The following is an 18919-nucleotide window of genomic DNA, read 5'->3' as shown; positions in this document are numbered from 1 at the left end:
CTTGATCATAAAACAGAATTACTGATTAGAGCCAAAAAACTCAGTCGCCATACATGAAGGGACAAGCAAAACTGAGTCAAGGGCTTAGCTTGTCCAGGTCCAGACAAGGAATGCCACCAAACTACACATTTCTATTGTGTTTAATTGTGGACTATAGCTTAATAGAACCTGTAAGAAGGACTGCCAAAGAAGACTCAGAAACAAGTGCACTTAGAAAAAGTGAGTCAGATTTCAGAAGAAAATATTTGTCAAATATAAAACACAACAAAGAAAAATGTAAAATTAACAGTATACATTACATTTGCTTATGTTGGCAAAAAATTTTTTAATTATCATATGTTTAAAAATTATATGCTATATCAAGAATTAATGATGAAATTATCTTTGTTAGGACATCTAGTTGAAGGAAAACATTCAAATTGTATTATTTTAAGAACAAGAACCAATCAGGATTACTCCCTCTTTTTTAGTTTATCATAGAATAAAATTTTCCCTGACTGTGGTATGTGAAGTATACAGTTATACTAGAAGCTGGATAAAAGAGTATTAGATTTTACTTCCACACAATCTATTACCTCTGCTTCTTAAGGCAAATTTCTTGCATTCTTTGTGCTCCAAGTTTTCATCTGTAAAAGGCTGACAGCAATAAAGTTATCTTTCTCAGTGGATTGGCATAAGGATTAAATTAGTGTATCTGAGTACCTGCAAGAAAATAAGCAGTGTAAAAATTTTTGTCATTATTAGTATTATGTTGGTGGAAATGATTGAATGCAGAAGAAAAACAGACGATGCCAGACAGGAGAATGTCTGCAGTGATGTCCTTCAGTAGATGAGGATAAACAGACGGGGTCTGGTACCCAAGTGGAAAATTTAACAAAGCAAAAAGTGTGGGTGAGTCTTGGAGCAAAACATGGCAGACGTGGTGGAGATGGCAAGGGGAAGTTTTCTCCAGACTACTTAGGTTTCCTCCATGGGAGCTAGGAAAGAAAGGCTTCGTCTGGAAGTGAAGATAGAGAAGGAGTAATGGAGGAGGAAAAGGGAGAAGGCATGATACTGTCATCTCAGAGAGCAGTAAAGTAAATTGGCAAACACAGTGTAGGACTATGAAGGCAGAATCTGAAATACCAGTGATTATAGCAGAGAATATTAACATAGTCTGAGTATATTCACTTTCTGACTTTACAGGGTTTTAGATATAGGATTAAATTCCACTTTATGCTATGCTTAAATCTTGTAAACAACTTTGCATAAATGGCTATTGTGAATTTTATTCTTTTTTTTTGGTATATCATTAATTAAAAGTACTATTATTTATCCCCTGGGATAATTTATACTATATTCAAAATTAAAAAGTCTTGGTGGATAAAATCTTTATTTTATATGTATAGATGCTTTCTGGATATCTGTGTATTTGGTTTTAATATCAAAATGTGACGGACAAATTTAACAACAATTAGGATCCACCTGAGCTTAGTGGTTATGAATACAAAGTAAAATCAGTTACACAGGTTCTATGAGCACAGAGAACTCAGAGATTTGGACATAACCAGGATTATCAAGACAGAGAATGGACAAGAGGCTAAGGGTGTATGCTAGAAGTTAATGCAGAGATCAGTTATACAATTTTAACTGGAAAGGGGAAAACAAGAGCTTAAGTGGGTGAAGTTCAGAAAAATAGGTTAGGGTCAAAAGATTATGCAAAGGGCTCAGTTATTGGTGATGGCACTTTCTGGGAGTAAGTGTCTGAGCTAAGACAGGGAATAATATTAACACTATGGAGTAAAAAATGTCAGAGATCTGGGAGCTCCATATGGTGGAGGGGTTCTCCATAAATGGAAAAGTCACTGTCTTTATTTTCAGGTAATTACATTCAGTTCAGTTCAGTCGCTCAGTTGTGTCTGACTCTTTGCAGTCCCATGGACTGAAGCATGCCAGGCTTCCCTGTCCATCACCAATGCCTGGAGATTACTCAGACTCAAGTCCATTGAGTCAGTGATGCCATCCAACCATCTGATCCTTTGTCATTCCCTTCTCCTCCTGCCTTCAATCTTTCCCAACATCAGGGTCTTTTTCAGTGAGTCAGTTCTCCTCATCAGGTGGCCAAAGGATTGGAGCTTCAGCTTCAGCATCAGTCCTTCCAATGAATATTCAGGACTGATTTCCTTTAGGATGGGCTGGTTGGATTTCCTTGCAGTCCAAGGGACTCTCAAGAGTCTTTTCCAACACCACAGTTCAAAAGCATCAATTCTATGGTGCTCAGCTTTCTTTATAGTCCAACTCTCACATCCATACATGACTACAGGAAAAACCATAGCCTTGACTAGATGGACCTTTGTTGGCAAAGTAATGTCTCTGCTTTTCAACATGCTGCCTAGGTTGGACATAACTTTCCTTCCAAGGAGTAAGCTTCTTTTAATTTCATGGCTGCAGTCACCATCTGCAGTGATTTTGGAGCCCCCCAAAAATAAAGTCTGTCACTGTTTTCATTGTGTCCCCATCTATTTCCTATGAAGTGATGGGACCAGATGCCATGATCTTCGTTTTCTGAATGTTGAGCTTTAAGCCAACTTTTTCACTCTCCTCTTTACTTTCGTCAAGAGGCTCTTTAGTTCTTTGCTTTCTGCCCTCAGTGTGGCGTCATCTGCATATCTGAGGTTACTGATATTTCTCTCAGCAATCTTGATTCCAGTTTGTGCTTCATCCAGTTCAGCATTTCTTATGATGTATTCTGCATATAAGTTAAATAAGCAGGGTGACAATGTACAGCCTCGATGTACTCTTTTCCCAATGTGGAAGCAGTCTGTTATTCCATGTTCAGTTCTAACTTGCTTCCTGACCTGCATACAGATTTCTCAGGAGGCATGGCAGGTGGTCTGGTATTCCCAATCCTTGAAGAATTTTCCACAATTTGTTGTGATCTACACAGTCAAAGGCTTTGGCATAGTCAATAAAGCAGAAGTTGATGTTCTTTCTTGAACTCTCTTCCTTTTTCAATGATCCAATGGATGTTGGCAATTTGATCTCTGGTTCCTCTGCCTTTTCTAAAACTAGCTTGAACATCTGGAATTTCACTGTTCATGTACTGTTGAAATCTATCTTGGAGAATTTTGAGCATTTCTTTGCTAGTGTGTGAGATGAGTGCAATTGTGTGGTAGTTTGAGCATTCTTTGGCATTGCCTTTCTTAGGGATTGGAATGAAAACTGACCTTTTCCAGGCCTGTGGCCACTGCTGAGTTTTCCAGATTTGCTGTCATGTTGAGTGCAGCACTTTCACAGCATCATCTTTTAGAATTTGAAATAGCTCAACTGGAATTCCATCACCTCCACTAGCTTGGCTTATAGTAATGCTTCCTAAGGCCCACTTGGCTTCACATTCCAGGATATCTGGCTCTAGGTGAGTGATCACACCATCATGGTTATCTGGGTCATGAAGATCTTTTTTTGCATAGTTCTTTCATGTTTTCTTCAGTGATGGCTAGACGGCATCACTGACTCGATGGACGTGAGTCTGAGTGAACTCTGGGAGTTGGTGATGGACAGGGAGGCCTGGCGTGCACGATTCATGGGGTCGCAAAGAGTCGGACACGACTGAGCGACTGAACTGAACTGAACTTCGTGTATTCTTGCCACCTCTTCTTAATATCTTCTGCTTCTGTTAGGTCCATACCATTTCTGTCCGTTATTGAGCCCATCTTTGCATGAAATGTTCCCTTGGTATCTCTGATTTTCTTGAAGAGATCTCTAGTCTTTCCCATTCTATTGCTTTCCTCTATTTCTTTGCATTGATCACTAAGGAAGGCTTTCTTATCTCTCCTTGCTATTCTTTAGAACTTTGCATTCAAATAGGTATATCTTTCCTTTTCTCCTTTGCCTTTCACTTGTCTTCTTTTCTTTCTTTCTTTCTTTCTTTATTTTTACTTTATTTTACTTTACAATACTGTATTGGTTTTGTCATACATTGACATGAATCCACCACGGGTGTATACAAGCTCCCAATCCTGAATCCCCCTCCCACCTCCCACCCCATATCATCACTCTGGATCATCCCCATGCACCAGCCCCAAGCATCCTGCATCCTGCATCGAACATAGACTGGAACTTCATTTCTTACATGGTAGTATACATGTTTCAATGCCATTCTTCCAAATCATCCCACCCTCTCCCTCTCCCTCAGAGTCCAAAAGTCCGTTCTATACATCTGTGTCTCTTTTGCTGTCTCACATACAGGGTCATCATTACCATCTTTCTAAATTCCATATATATGTGTTAGTATACTGTATTGGTGTTGTTCTTTCTGGCTTGCTTCACTCTGTATAATCGGCTCCAGTTTCATCCATCTCATTAGAACTGATTCAAATGTATTGTTTTTAATGGCTGAGTAATACTCCATTGTGTATATGTACCACAGCTTTCTTATCCATTCATCTGCTGATGGACATCTAGGTTGTTTCCATGTCCTGGCTATTATAAACAGTGCTGCGATGAACATTGGGGTACATGTGTCTCTTTCAATTCTGGTTTCCTTGGTGTGTATGCCCAGCAGTGGGATTGCTGGGTCATAAGGCAGCTCTATTTGCAATTTTTTAAGGAATCTCCACATTGTTTTCCATAGTGGCTGTACTAGTTTGCATTCCCACCAACAGTGTAAGGGGGTTCCCTTTTCTCCACACCCTCTCCAGTATTTATTGCTTGTAGACATTTGGATCGCAGCCATTCTGACTGGTGTGAAATGGTACCTCATTGTGGTCTTGATTTGCATTTCTCTGATAATGAGTGATGTTGAGCATCTTTTCATGTGTTTGTTAGCCATCCGTATGTCTTCTTTGGAGAAATGTCTCTTTAGTTCTTTGGCCCATTTTTTGATTGGGTTGTTTATTTTTCTGGAGTTGAGCTGCATAAGTTGCTTGTATATTTTTGAGATTAGTTGTTAGTCAGTTGCTTCATTTGCTATTGTTTTCTCCCATTCAGAGGGCTGTCTTTTCACCTTACTTATAGTTTCCTTTGTTGTGCAGAAGCTTTTAATTTTAATTAGATCCCATTTGTTTATTTTTTCTTTTATTTCCAGTATTCTGGGAGGTGGATCATAGAGGATCCTGCTGTGATTTATGTCACAGAGTGTTTTGCCTATATTCTCCTCTAGGAGTTTTATAGTTTCTGGTCTTACATTTAGAGCTTTAATCCATTTTGAGTTTATTTTTGTGTGTGGTGTTAGAAAGTGATCCAAACCCACAGCAAACATTATCCTCAATGGTGAAAAATTGAAAGCATTTCCCCTAAAGTCAGGAACAAGACAAGTGTGCCCACTTTCACCGCTACTATTCAACATAGTTCTGGAAGTTTTGGCTGCAGCAATCAGAGCAGAAAAAGAAATAAAAGGAATCCAAATTGGAAAAGCAGAAGTAAAACTCTCACTGTTTGCAGATGACATGATCCTCTACATAGAAAATCCTAAAGACTCCACCAGAAAATTACTAGAGCTAATCAAGGAATATCGTAAAGTTGCAGGATATAAAATCAACACTCAGAAATCCCTTGCATTCCTATACACTAATAATGAGAAAGTAGAAAAAGAAATTAAGGAAACAATTCCATTCACCATTGCAACGAAAAGAATAAAATACTTAGGACTATATCTACCTAAAGAAACTAAAGACCTATATATAGAAAACTATCAAACACTGATGAAAGAAATCAAAGAGGACACTAATAGATGGAGAAATATACCATGTTCATGGATCGGAAGAATCAATATAGTGAAAATGAGAATACTACCCAAAGCAATCTACAGATTCTATGCAATCCCTGTCAAGCTACCAGTGGTATTTTTCACAGAACTAGAACAAATAATTTCAAGATTTGTATGGAAATACAAAAAACCTCGAATAGCCAAAGCAATCTTGAGAAAGAAGAATGGAACTGGAGGAAATAACTTGCCTGACTTCAGGCTCTACTACAAAGCCACAGTCATTAAGAGAGTATACTGGCACAAAGACAGAAATATAGATCAATGGAACAAAATAGAAAGCCCAGAGATAAATCCACACACCTATGGACACCTTATCTTTGACAAAGGAGGCAAGAATATACAATGGAGTAAAGACAATCTCTTTAACAAGTGGTGCTGGGAAAACTGGTTAACCACTTGTAAAAGAATGAAACTAGATCACTTGTCTTCTTTTCACAGCTATTTGTAAGGCCTTCTCAGACAGCCATTACAATTACACTCAGGTGCTGGTGAAATCAGGGCTTCCCAGGTGGCACAGGGGTAAAGAATCCGCCTGCCAGTGCAAGAGATGAAAGAAGCATGTGTTTGATCCCTGGGTTGGGAAGATCCCCTGGAAGGGGAAATGGCAACCCACTCCAGTATTTTTGCCTGAAGATCCCCATGGACAGAGAAAATTAGTGGGCTATAGTTCATGGGGTTGCAAAGAGATGGGTGTGATTGAACACAGCACAAACTGCACACACACAAAAATGCTGCTGATGGAATAACATCCATATGCATCCCTAGTCATAGAAAACGAGGTTCATCTTTTTTTTTTTTTTTTGAACCATCAATTCTCACCACTTCAGTCTCTTCAGGAGAAAAGTTTATAATGACACAGCTTTTTCGCACTTAAGAATGTCACACAGTGTAGAGATATAATTTTCAATGGAATGGAGATTATTGGATGGAAAGGAGACCTGGATATTTCCTTCTTCACACTCAAGTAGTTCATTCTCAGTTGACTCTGCTGCATCTGGAAGAGACAGTCAAGTGTCATGTTGCCTCTGAGGATAGTAATTCATCAATTTATCCTTTCTAATAATACATTTTGAGGAGTCTGATATATTTAGAGATAATAATTTGAAACTGCCATTCAGAGTAGAGAGGTGTTTCAGACAGGTGAGTATATTAGAAAAGGTAGTGATAAATCTCACTTTACTTTAAAATATCAAAAATACATGGAAGCTTCCTTTCACCTAGGAATGAACCAATAAATTCCTCTTTTCTTATATGAAAGAGTATTTAGCTGATCGATGATTTTCTAGCTTACAAAATAAAAGACTTGTAAAGCACTTCTAAAATTGACTAATGAAAAGAAGTATTGCATATTCTTACAAACAAACATTTTACCTATTTGTAGTGGTATTCCTAATGATACTTCATTAAAAATGACAGGAGAGAGGCTTACTCTCTTATTAGATTCTGTGCTTTCGCATTCAAGAACTTATTCTCGGAAAAATAATCCAAAATATAAGGTACTACTGCCTAAAGCATTACTGGTACATTCTGGGCATTTTGTTTTTGTTTTCACAGTGGATTATAATCACGCCCAGTTTCCATGTGGTGTTGGAAATAATTCAGCCAACAGCTTTGAAGAAGTGACTATGGTGGATTTTAATTCTTTGTTTTCTTGTCTACACTTAATTAAAAGCAAATGTTATTTATATATTGGGGTATTTATCTACTGGGGTATGTTTATCCAGTGATATTATAGCTGCAAATTTAAACTTTCCAGAAGTAATCCTATCTGGCAAGAAATACAATACTTTTAAAATGTTCCTGCCTTATCAATATGCTTTAATTTTGTGTTAGTGTTGAAATGAAAGGTGGAGGAAATGTTAGCTGGGATAACTATGAGAGTTGACTTAGGTCTTTAAACAGGGACAGTTTCATAGAAGGTTATAACTAAGTTATGAATAAAATCATAATAAAATCAAATTTAAAATTTAACCTGAGCTATTTGTAAGCCATTAAACGCATCATATAAAATTACCACATTACAGATATTATTTTACTTCAATAATCCTGAAGTAAATTGAGTAATGAACTTCAGAATTAAGTAATTGACTTTATTAGGAAAGTATTTTCTCATCTTGGAGTTTAAAATGAGTTCCATTATCTTAACAAAGAGGCAAAATGAATTCTTGTCTGCATCCTGATAACGTGATGGACTTGGTCTTTTGGGGAGGAATTATTCTCATTTTATTAAAAAGAACTAGGAAACAAATCTTAAGTGTTAAATGACATTATTGATTCTTCTAAATACATGATGAAATTTTCAACTGGACCAATGAAACAATTGCTCTCACTGGTACTATTCACTCTCTTCTGTCTGTAAATCAGTGTGGATATACAGAGTGAAAGTAGATGCTCATCTTCCTCCCCAAACAGTGTGTCCTTTACAGAGACGTAGGATTTGAATGCCTGCCTGCATGCTCAGTTGCTTCAATTGTGGCTGACTCTGTGGATTGTAGCCCACAAGGCTCCTCAGGGCATGGGATTCTCCAGACAAGAGTACTGGAGTGGGTTGACATGCCCTCCTCCAGTGGATCTTCCCAACCCAGGGATTGAACCCAAGTCTCCTGTGTCTCCTGCATTTGAGGTGATTTCTTTACCACTGAGTCACCTGGGAAACCCCAGCGTTTGCATAAATATGCTTTTTTCATGAATAAAGATGACAGATTGCTTCTTGAGATCCCTATGAAGTATTTTGCTTCCCTGGTGGCTCAGAGGTTAAAGCGTCTGCCTCCAATGCAGGAGACCTGGGTTCGATCCCTGGGTTGGGAAGATCCCCTGGAGAAGGAAATGGCAACCCATTCCAGTATTCTTGCCTGGAGAATCCCATAGATGGAGGAGCCTGGTAGGCTACGGGGTCGCAAAGAGTCGGACATGACTGAGGGAATTCACCTTCACCTATGAAGTATTATGGATTCAATCTGGATACAATTAGGACAACCCCAGAAATACAAAGAATTTTATTTTACCAAATTGTCCTATCTAAACAATGATTTCTTTACCTATAACTACTCACTTTTTTGCAATGTATTTCCTCTTTTTAGCCTTTGATTTCCTTCTATTAAAATGAAATCGAGATTAGCTCATTTTTTTAGATAAAGGGCCAAAATTCTCAGCAGATCCTTGAGCTATGCATGAGGGTCTGTTTCTTAGCTTCTCATAGTATATTCTAGACTCTGTGGACAGAAAACCATTTTATACTGGATTCTTGGGGCTGGTGCACTGGGACGACTCAGCGGGATGGTATGGGGAGGGAGGGGGGAGGGGGATTCAGGATGGGGAACACATGTATACTTGTGGTAGATTCATGTTGATGTATGGCAAAACCAATAAAATATTGTAAAGTAATTAACCTCCAGTTAAAATAAATAAATTAATTAAAAAAAGAAACAAAGTCTCTTGGAGTTCAACATAATTCAAAAGATAGGTTTCCACCCCTACTTCTTGTGACAGCTTAGACAAAATTTCTGTTTCAAAGATGGACATTTACATATCCTTAAACACAATCAAATTTGTGAACTCAAATACGCTTAGTTGTATCTTCTTAAGGAAGTTGATGAAATCTGATTAATTATTGTATTGATGATCACTATTTGCAACAGATTGATAATTAAGGGCTGGGGAATAAGTAACTTGTTTCTTAATTTCTCTTTTTGATCATCATTAAGAAACAAATACTTAACCCACATTACACTTTTAAATTGTGGCAGATGTGGAAGACAGAATAGCTTTCAAAAAGTGGAGTGTTGATATTTAAGTGAAAGTAAAAGTCGCTCAGTCATGTCTGATTCTTTGTGACTATATGGACTGAAGCCCACCAGGCTCCTCTGTCCATGGATATTTAAGTATGCTTCTAATATTATGCGTAATAATAAAATGCTACATATATGTAGTGCACTTTCTTAAATATAATTCTCTCTTGTTAGCAAAAATATAGTATATATTTAGGTATTAGTCTAGTCCAAAGGGATAAAATTCATTACACATATTTTGCTAGTTTTGCATCTCACATATATTGCAGTTATGAATAATCAGCCATGGTGATTTACTTTCTAAATTCAGACATGACCTTATAAGTCTTCATAACATGGTACACTGGGAAGTTCCTGCCTATTGATTGTAACTGGTACGACATGTGAAACTTACCTGCCACCTATAATTAATGGCTGCTGCTGCTGCTGCTGCTGCTAAGTCACTTCAGTCGTGTATTTGGAGCTTCACTGGTGGCTCAGCAGTCAAGAATCCACCTGCACTGCAGGAGACACAAGAGAACATGGGTTGATCCCTTGGTCAAGAAGATTCCTTGGAGAAGGAAATGGCAACCCACTTCAGTAGTCTTGCCTGGATAACATAATGGACAGAGAAGTCTGATGTGCTACAGTCCATGGGGTCACAAAAGAGTTGGACAAAAGTTAGTGACTTAATATGTTAATAACATGTTAATGTTTAGATTTTAAAATCCTAAAGAGAAATAAACAACTCTACAAAGGTATCTAAAAACAAAGGCACCTCAAATGATTAAAACCAGAACAATCTACAAATGTATTTTTATTTCTATTCATTTATCATATATAATTATATGATATAATCTAGCTCTTTTAATTAACTATAACGAAACATCTTGATTCAAGTTCCTGAAGAATGCACCCTGATTATAGGTGTTGAAATGCCTTGGCAGGCAAGGTTAAATGCACATCACTTTCGTGTCCTGGAAAAACACAAGTTGGCATGAATTTGAATCTGAGATGAGAGAACCAGTATTACAACAAGCACGCAAGTTAAAATAATAGATTTAATTTGAAGATGCTGTAAACTTTGCAAACAAGGTACTAAATACAGAGTTGTAAAGGTATGTGTGAGTCAGGATGTAGGAAAAGAGCCAAGGTAAGAGGAGATGAGAGTCTCCTGAGATGTCTCTCTAAGACAATTGGACTTATCTAAATGATATCTCTCTTCTTGGGACATGATTTTAAAAAATCATAAAATATTTTGGTAACTATACACTATGGAGTCATATCCTAGGCAACATTTGGAATATGTTATTTATTGTGTAAAACTTTTGAGCATACAAAATATCATTTTTGTTTGAAAAGTTTTTAGTCAAGTATTTCTGTTATATGAGAAATAAATATTTCATGTTTCATTATATTGGTGGGTATGGAAGCCCATGTGGCTCAAATGGTAAAGAATCTGCTTTCAATGTGGGAGATCCAGGTTTAATCCCTGGGTCAGAAAGATTTCCTGGAGGAGAAAATGGCAACTCACTCTAGTATTCTTGTCTGGAGAACCCCATGGACAGAGGAGCCTGGAGGGCTATAGTCCTTGGGATCACAAAGAGTTGGTCAGAACTGAGCAACTGAAACTTTCACTTTCACTCTAAATAGAAGGAGTTTTGAGAATTTAACTACTGTTTTTCTCATATGAAATTAATCAAAAATTATTTTCAATGATTTGTTCAGCTAAAGTGGAAGGAAGTTTTGTTCTATGTGTAGGTTCAGTTTATCAAGGTACTACATGACACTATCATATAAAGCATGAACTATTTTTTTGACATTTAAAAATTAATTATCCTTTCTCTAGCTGGTGGCTGTTCCAAATTGTGATCCTATATTTCAGTGTCAAATAGATATCATGGAATTAAAGTGTTAGATCTTAGAGGTCAAAACCAAATAATGCTGAGTAATGAGATAAATCTCTGATCACTTCCTATGACACAGCATTGTATATACTCTCACGAACTAATTGTGAATAAAAGAGACATTGTCCTTGTACTCACAGAATGTATAATCTAGTGCAGAATAAAAAAAATTAAACAGATAATTACAATAAGCTGTGATGTCATAGAAAAACAAATCTGGACTTAGGAAAGGAGAGTCTTTAATTAAAAGAATTACTACAATAATGGCACCGAACACTGTAACACGGATCAGCTCAGTTCGGTTCAGTCACTCAGTCATGTTCGACTCTTTGCACCCCCATGGACTGCAGCACGCCAGGCCTTCCTGCCCATCACCAACTCCCAGAGCTTACACAAACTCATGTCCATTGAGTCCATGATGCCAACCAACTATCTCATCCTCTGTCTTCATTCTCCTCTTGCCTCCAACTTTCCCAGCATCGGGATCTTTTCCAGTGAGTCAGTTCTTCCCACCAGGTGGCCAAAGGACTGGAGTTTCAGCTTCAGCATCAGTCCTTCCAATAAATATTCAGGACTGATTTCCTTTAGGATGAACTGGTTGGAACTCCTTGCAATCCAAGGGATTCTCAAGAGTCTTCTCCAACACCACTGTTTAAAAACATCAATTCTTCTATGCTCAGCTTTCTTTATAGTCTGACTCACATTCATACAGTCTGGAAAAGGCATAGCTTTAACTAGGCGGACCTTTGCTGACAAAGTAATATCTCTGCTTTTTAATATGCTGTCTAGGTTGGTCATAGCTTTTCTTCCAAGGAGCAAGCGTCTTTTAATTTCATGGCTGCTGTCACTATCTGCAGTGATTTTGGAGCCCAAGAAAATAAAAAGTCTTTCACTCTTTCCATTGTTTCCCCATCTATTTTCCATGAAGTGATGGGACCAGATGCCATGATCTTAGATTTCTGAATGTTGAGTTTTAAGCCAACTTTTTTGCTCTCCTTTTCCACTTTCATTAAGAGTCTCTTTAGTTTTTATTTCCTAATTTGGAACCAGTCTGTTGTTTCATGTCGAGTTCTAACTGCTGCTTCTTGACCTGCATACAGATTTCTCAAGAGGCAGGTCAGGTGGTCTGATATTCCCATCTCTTGAAGAATTTTCCACACCTTGTTGTCTTCACACAGTGAAAGGCTTTGGCATAGTAAATAAAGCAGAAATAGATGTTTTTATGGAACTCTCTCTCTTTTTCAGTGATCCAATGGATGCTGGCAATTTGATTCCTGATTCCTCTACCTTTTCTAAATCCAGCTTGAACATCTGGAAGTTCATGGTTCATGTACTGTTGAAGTCTGTCTTGGAGAATTTTGAGCATTACTTTGCTAGCGAGTGAGACGAGTGCAATTGTGAGGTAGTTTGAGCATTCTTTGGATTGGCTTTCTTTGGGATTTGGAACAAAAACTGACCTTTACCAGTCCTGTGGCCACTGCTGAGTTTTACATCTTTGTTGGTATATTGAGTGCAGCACTTTCACAGCATCATCTTTCAGGATTTGAAATAGCTCAACTGGAATTCCATCACCTCCACTAGCTTTGTTCATAGTGATGCTTTCTAAGGCCCACTTGACTTCACTTTCCAGGATGTCTGGCTCTAGGTGAGTGATCACACCATCATGATTATCTTGGTCATGAAGATCCTTTTTGTATAGTTCTTCTGTGTATTCTTGCCACCTCTCCTTAATATCTTCTGCTTCTGTTAGGTCCATACCATTTCTGTCCTTTATTGTGTTCATCTTTGCATGAAATATTGCCTTGGTATCTCTGATTTTCTTGAAGAGATCTCTAGTCTTTCCCATTCTGGTGTTTTCCTCTATTTCTTTGCATTGATCACTGAGGAAGGCTTTCTTACTTCTCCTTGCTATTCTTTGGAACTCTGCATTCAAATGGTTATATCTTTCCTTTTCTACTTTGCTTTAGCTTCTCTTCTTTTCTAAGCTATTTGTAAGGCCTCCTTAGACAATCATTATGTCTTTTTGTGTTTCTTTTTCTTAGGGGTGTTCTTTTTTTTTAAATTTTTACTTTATTTTACTTTACAATACTGTATTGGTTTTGCCATACATTGACATGAATCGCCACGGGTGTACATGAGTTCCCAAACATGAACCCCCCTCCCACCTCACACCCCATATCATCTCTTTGGATCATCTCTGTGCACCAGCCCCAAGCATCCTGTATCTTGCATCAAACATAGACTGGCGATTCATTTCTTACATGATAGTATACATGTTTCAATGCCATTCTCCCAAATCATCCCACCCTCTCCTTGATCACTGCCTCTTATACAATGTCATGAACCTCTGTCCACAGTTCTTCAGGTGCTCTAACAGATCTAATTCCTTGAATCTATTTGTCACTTCCACTGCATAATTGTGAGGGATTTGATTTAGGTCATACCTGAATAGTGGTTTTACCTACTTTCCTCAGTTGAAGTCTGAATTTGGCAGTAAGGAGTAACAGGTGCAGGGGATTTATTACTGTAGGGAGGGACTTCTGACCATGAGGGTTGAATCATTTCAGAAGGCAGCCAGATAAGGAGTAAACAAAGTGTTAAAGAAACAGGTGGGGGAAGATGGAAATAGATATCATGCCTGAAAAGTGGATGATTTTCCCTATGTTCAGTGATTCCTGTTCTTAGGGACCCTTGAAGAAGGACTATTCTGGGTTCCAACACTCCAGTTCAGTTCAGTTCAATTGCTCAGTCATGTCCATCTCCTTGCAACCCCATGGATTGCAGCATGCCAGGCTTCCCTGTCCATCACCAACTCCTGGAACCTGCTCAAACTCTTGTCCATCACGTTGGTGATGCCATCCAACCATCTCATCCTCTGCATCCCCTTCTCCTCCAATCTTTCAATCTTTCCCAGAATCAGGGGCTTTTCAAATGAGTCAGTTCTTCGCATCAGGTGGCCAAAGTATTGGAGTTTCAACTTCAGTTTCAGTCCTTCCAATGAATACTCAGGACGGATTTCCTTTAGGACTGACTGGTTTGATTTCCTTGCAGTCCAGAATGAGCCAAATTTCAGGAGATTAGGAGATGGAGAGAAGTCTGACTGAAGTTTAGTTGTCAAGTTAACGGAAATTTTATTTTGATTGTTCAGTGTAGAGAAATGATTGAACTCATCATTTATGAGACAAAGCATGGGAGTCTGGAGGGACTCTGCCTGGGCTTGTTTTAGGTAAGCAAGCATGGTTACCCATGATTTTCAATGAAGTCATACGGAGAAGGGAAGTACTTTGCTCTAAGTAGTTTTCCAGAATAACAGGGTTTAAACTGTGTTTTCCAGGAGTAAAGGGCTCAGGTAAAGTTGTACAGATCATCTTACATTGTCCATGACAAAATTTATGATGGTAGATTTGCAGTGGCCTATGAGAACACAAAAATGGATCAGCGAGGAAGTGAATCTAAGCTCTGATTTTTGAGAATTAGTAGCAGTTTAAAAGGCAGAGATAGCAGTGAATTAAAAGGCAAGAAAAGTATCATTTCCAGGCAGAGTAAATGACTTTATAGACTGCCTGCCTTAAAGAGTCAAAAATTGGTCTTCCAGGGATTCATAGACTTGCCCAAATAGCTTTTAATTTTTCTGTTTGTTCTTCTTACAGTTGAAGCTGCACTTAGGAACCAGAGGGTGGTTGATGTTTATTTGGAAGGTCTAGTCAATGGCAAGACTCCAACTCTAACATTGAAGGCAGATGGATTTCTGGGCCACCAGGGCTGAAATTCAAATGCAATACAGTGTTAGGCAGAAAGAGGATAAACGTACACAACCCAGGCACTTGCAGAGAGAGGAAAAAGTCACAGAGTTTGGGTTCTGTGGCATGTTAGCTCCTGAATCTGGATAAGAAGACAGTTGGAAGGAAGAGCAAGAAGATTCCAGGCCTGGAGATAATGGATTTATTCCAAGACCCTTGTCCTATTGTTAGGACTCCATCTCCTAAACGATTCTTGCTTTACTCAGATGTAACTCAGGATTTGAGGCAGCGCTTTGCCATCAATAACTATGCTTATGCACTGTGCTGAATGGTTTCAGTTCAGTTCAGTTCAGTCACTCAGTCATGTCTGACTCTTTGTGACGCCATGAACTGCAGTACGCCAGGCCTCCCTGTCCATCACCAACTCCCAGAGTCCACCCAAACCTATGTCCATCAAGTCGGTGATGCCATCCAGCCATCTCATCCTCTGTCATCCCCTTCTCCTCCTGCCCTCAATCTTTCCCAGCATCAGGGTCTTTTCAAATGAGACAGTTCTTCACATCAGGTGGCCAAAATATTGGAGTTTCAGCTTCAAGATCAGTCCTTCCAGTGAACACCCAAGACTGATCTCCTTTAGGATGGTTTACAGGTATTAACTAATTTAATCCTCCCAACAACCTTTCGAGTTAGGTACTGTCCTTATTTTCATGTATTGAGAGGTTAAGAAAGTGGGGAAAGAGAAATGTAATTATCTCCCCAGCATCACTAGGTAATTAATAATGGGGCTTGGTTTATAAATTCAGGCAATCTTGCTCCTGAGTCTGAACTCTTAAGCACCATTCTAAGTTAACAGTTGGCATCTAGTCACCATCATGACCAAAGTCAGAGGGGCAAAAGGATTTATGTTGGGGCTTGTAGGAATGTAATCTAGTCTGAAGATCAAGTTCACAGTGCCCCTGGGGCTCCTTCTAGACATCTGTGTCTTAGGTATATTTATTAGCACAGAGGAGAGAAGACATTAGTTCTTCTTTCTAAATGTAAATGATTCTAGATATGGTCGGGTGTTCAACACTCATTTTTCAGCTCTTTTCTGGCACTTAAAAGATGAAGGAAAACCTTGAAAATCCTTATATGGAGGACAGGAGGGACTGGGAAGACAGGAATGCAGTAGAAGAGGAAATCTTTTTTTTTTCTTTATCCAGTGCAGTTTATGTTGGGTTCAATCTAAAACTTGAATTTAAAGTCAGTTCACCATGTGCTGCAGCTGCTTCTGATAACAGGGGCGGGATGGATGGTCCTGTATCTGATTGTCACGGAGTCTCCTGAATCGTAAATCTGTGCTGATATATCTTAACTGCATTCGGTTTCAGCAAATCTCCATCTTTTTAAAAATCTGGAAGAGTACTTTGTGTCTGCAGATAAAACTGTTTTCTCCTTGGATTTTTATGGAACTTAAGTTTTTAAACACTTTGTCCCTCAGGAATTGTAATGAAATGCAATACCGTCAGTCAGATGATGAGCTACTGACTCATCAATCATGTTTTCCTTTGGTAAGACTCTCTCTTCTAGAATGCCTAAAATCATCCATAAAGATACTATGCATCTACTTTTATTTCATAACAACTTTGATTGGGGGAGGGAGTGAGAAGAAGGATTCTGTCTCAGACTTTAAGATTTCCTTCATTTAATAATTATGGTAGCCCTCTTTCCTACCAAGATTGCTTTAATCTTTTTTGCTCCTACATCTACTTTGTATTTAGACCTGAGCAAAATTGGATGGTTAGTGGTAAAATCAATATAAAAATGTGCTTTCATCAACAGAGTGGACACAAAGTGCATAATCATCGGAAGATTATGCTTGTGCTACATATGCTCTTTGTTTTATAGTTTGAACAAGTTTCCTGGCCCTCATATGTGGCCCCAAAGTGCTTTACTATCTTTTTTTTTATGTGACTTTATCACTCTCACAGAGCTTGCTAAACATCTACGCCTTTAGAAGCATTTTGCTTTGTGTAGTTAAAAAAAATGCAACATCAAGCAAAATTGCACTGCTGCTGCACAAGGACACTCCTCAACTACTAGTAGCTCAATCGTTTCTAAAACTAATATTATTTGACAAAGCAAAATTATAGGAATATATGAAAGGAGGTAGAACACATTTTGTTGTTGTTATAGTAGCTAACTTGTGTCCAACTCTTTGTGACCTCATAGTCTGCAGTGTGCGAGGCCTCCCTCTCTTTCACTATCTCCCAGAGTTTGCTCAAACTCATGTCCATTGAGTCAGTGATGCCATCCAGCCATCTTATCCTCTGTAGCTCCCTTATCCTCCTGCCCTCAATCTTTCCCACCATCAGGGGCTTTTCCAATGAGTCAGTTCTTCACATCAGGTGACCGAAGTATTAGAGTTTCAATTTCAGCATCAGTCCTTCCAGTGAATATTTGGAATTGATTTCATTTAGGATTGACTGACTTTTCCTCGTTGTAGTCCAAAGAGTCTTCTCCAACCCAAAATTGGAAAGCATCAGTTCTTCATCAGCCTTCTTTAGGGTCCATCTCCCATATCTGTACATGACTACAGGAAAAACCATAGCTTTGGCTATACTCCAGTATGCAAAGAGTTGACTCATTGGAAAAGGGTCTGATGCTGGGAGGTACTGGGGGCAGGAGGAGAAGGGGACGACAGAGGATGAGATAGCTGGATGGCATCACCGACTTAATGGTCGTGAGTCTGAGTGAACTCCAGGAGTTGGTGATGGACAGGGAGGCCTGGTGTGCTGCGATTCATGGGGTCACAAAGAGTCAGACATGACTGAGTGACTGAACTGAACTGACAAACCTAGCTACTCTAAAAGAGTTAACCATTATTAGTATTGTAATATGGCAGCAAGTTTGGAAAACTCAGCAGTGGCCACAGGACTGGAAAAGGTCAGTTTTCATTCCAATTCCAAAGAAAGGCAATGCAAAAGAATGCTCGAACTACCGCACAATTGCACTCATCTCACATGCTAGTAAATTCACATGCTCAAAATTCTCCAAGCCAGACTTCAGCAATACGTGAACTGTAAACTCCCTGATGTTCAAGCTGGTTTTAGAAAAGGCAAAGGAACCAGAGATCAAATTGCCAACATCCGCTGGATCATCAAAAAAGCAAGAGCATTCCAGAAAAACATCTATTTCTGCTTTATTGACTATGCCAAAGCCTTTGACTGTGTGGATCACAATAAACTGTGGAAAATTCTGAAAGAGATGGGAATACCAGACCACCTAACCTGCCTCCTGAGGAATCTGTATGCAGGTCAGGAAGCAACAGTTAGAACTGGTCATGGAACAACAGACTGGTTCCAAATAGGAAAAGGAGTACATCAAGGCTGTATATTGTCACCCTGCTTATTTACCTTCTATGCAGAGTACATCATGAGAAACACGGGACTGGAAGAAACACAAGCTGGAATCCAGATTGCCGGGAGAAATATCAATAACCTCAGATATGCAGATGACAACACCCTTACTTTAGAAAGTGAAGAGGAGCTAAAAAGCCTCTTGATGAAAGTGAAAGAGGAGAGTGAGAAAGTTGGCTTAAAGCTCAACATTCAGAAAACGAAGATCATGGCATCTGGTCCCATCACGTCATGGGAAATAGATGGGGAAACAGTAGAAACAGTGTCAGACTTTATTTTGGGGGGCTCCAAAATCACTGCAGATGGTGACTGCAGCCATGAAATTAAAAGACGCTTACTCCTTGGAAGAAGACCAACCTAG

At 38.8% G+C, this 18919-nt stretch overlaps 1 non-coding gene across 1 annotated transcript; it reads left to right on the top strand.

The window, feature by feature from the left end:
- The first annotated feature begins 8482 nt into the window (after nt 1–8482).
- Nucleotides 8483–8554, top strand: TRNAW-CCA (transfer RNA tryptophan (anticodon CCA)). Its single transcript has one exon. It is a non-coding gene; the product is annotated as a tRNA-Trp (tRNA).
- Nucleotides 8555–18919: the final 10365 nt, after the last annotated feature.

This window comes from Budorcas taxicolor, chromosome 9, assembly GCF_023091745.1.
Source record: "Budorcas taxicolor isolate Tak-1 chromosome 9, Takin1.1, whole genome shotgun sequence".
Classification (NCBI taxonomy): Eukaryota; Metazoa; Chordata; class Mammalia; order Artiodactyla; family Bovidae; genus Budorcas; species Budorcas taxicolor.
Note: the sequence above shows the minus strand (reverse complement) of the source record. Positions and strands in the feature narration are given on the sequence as shown.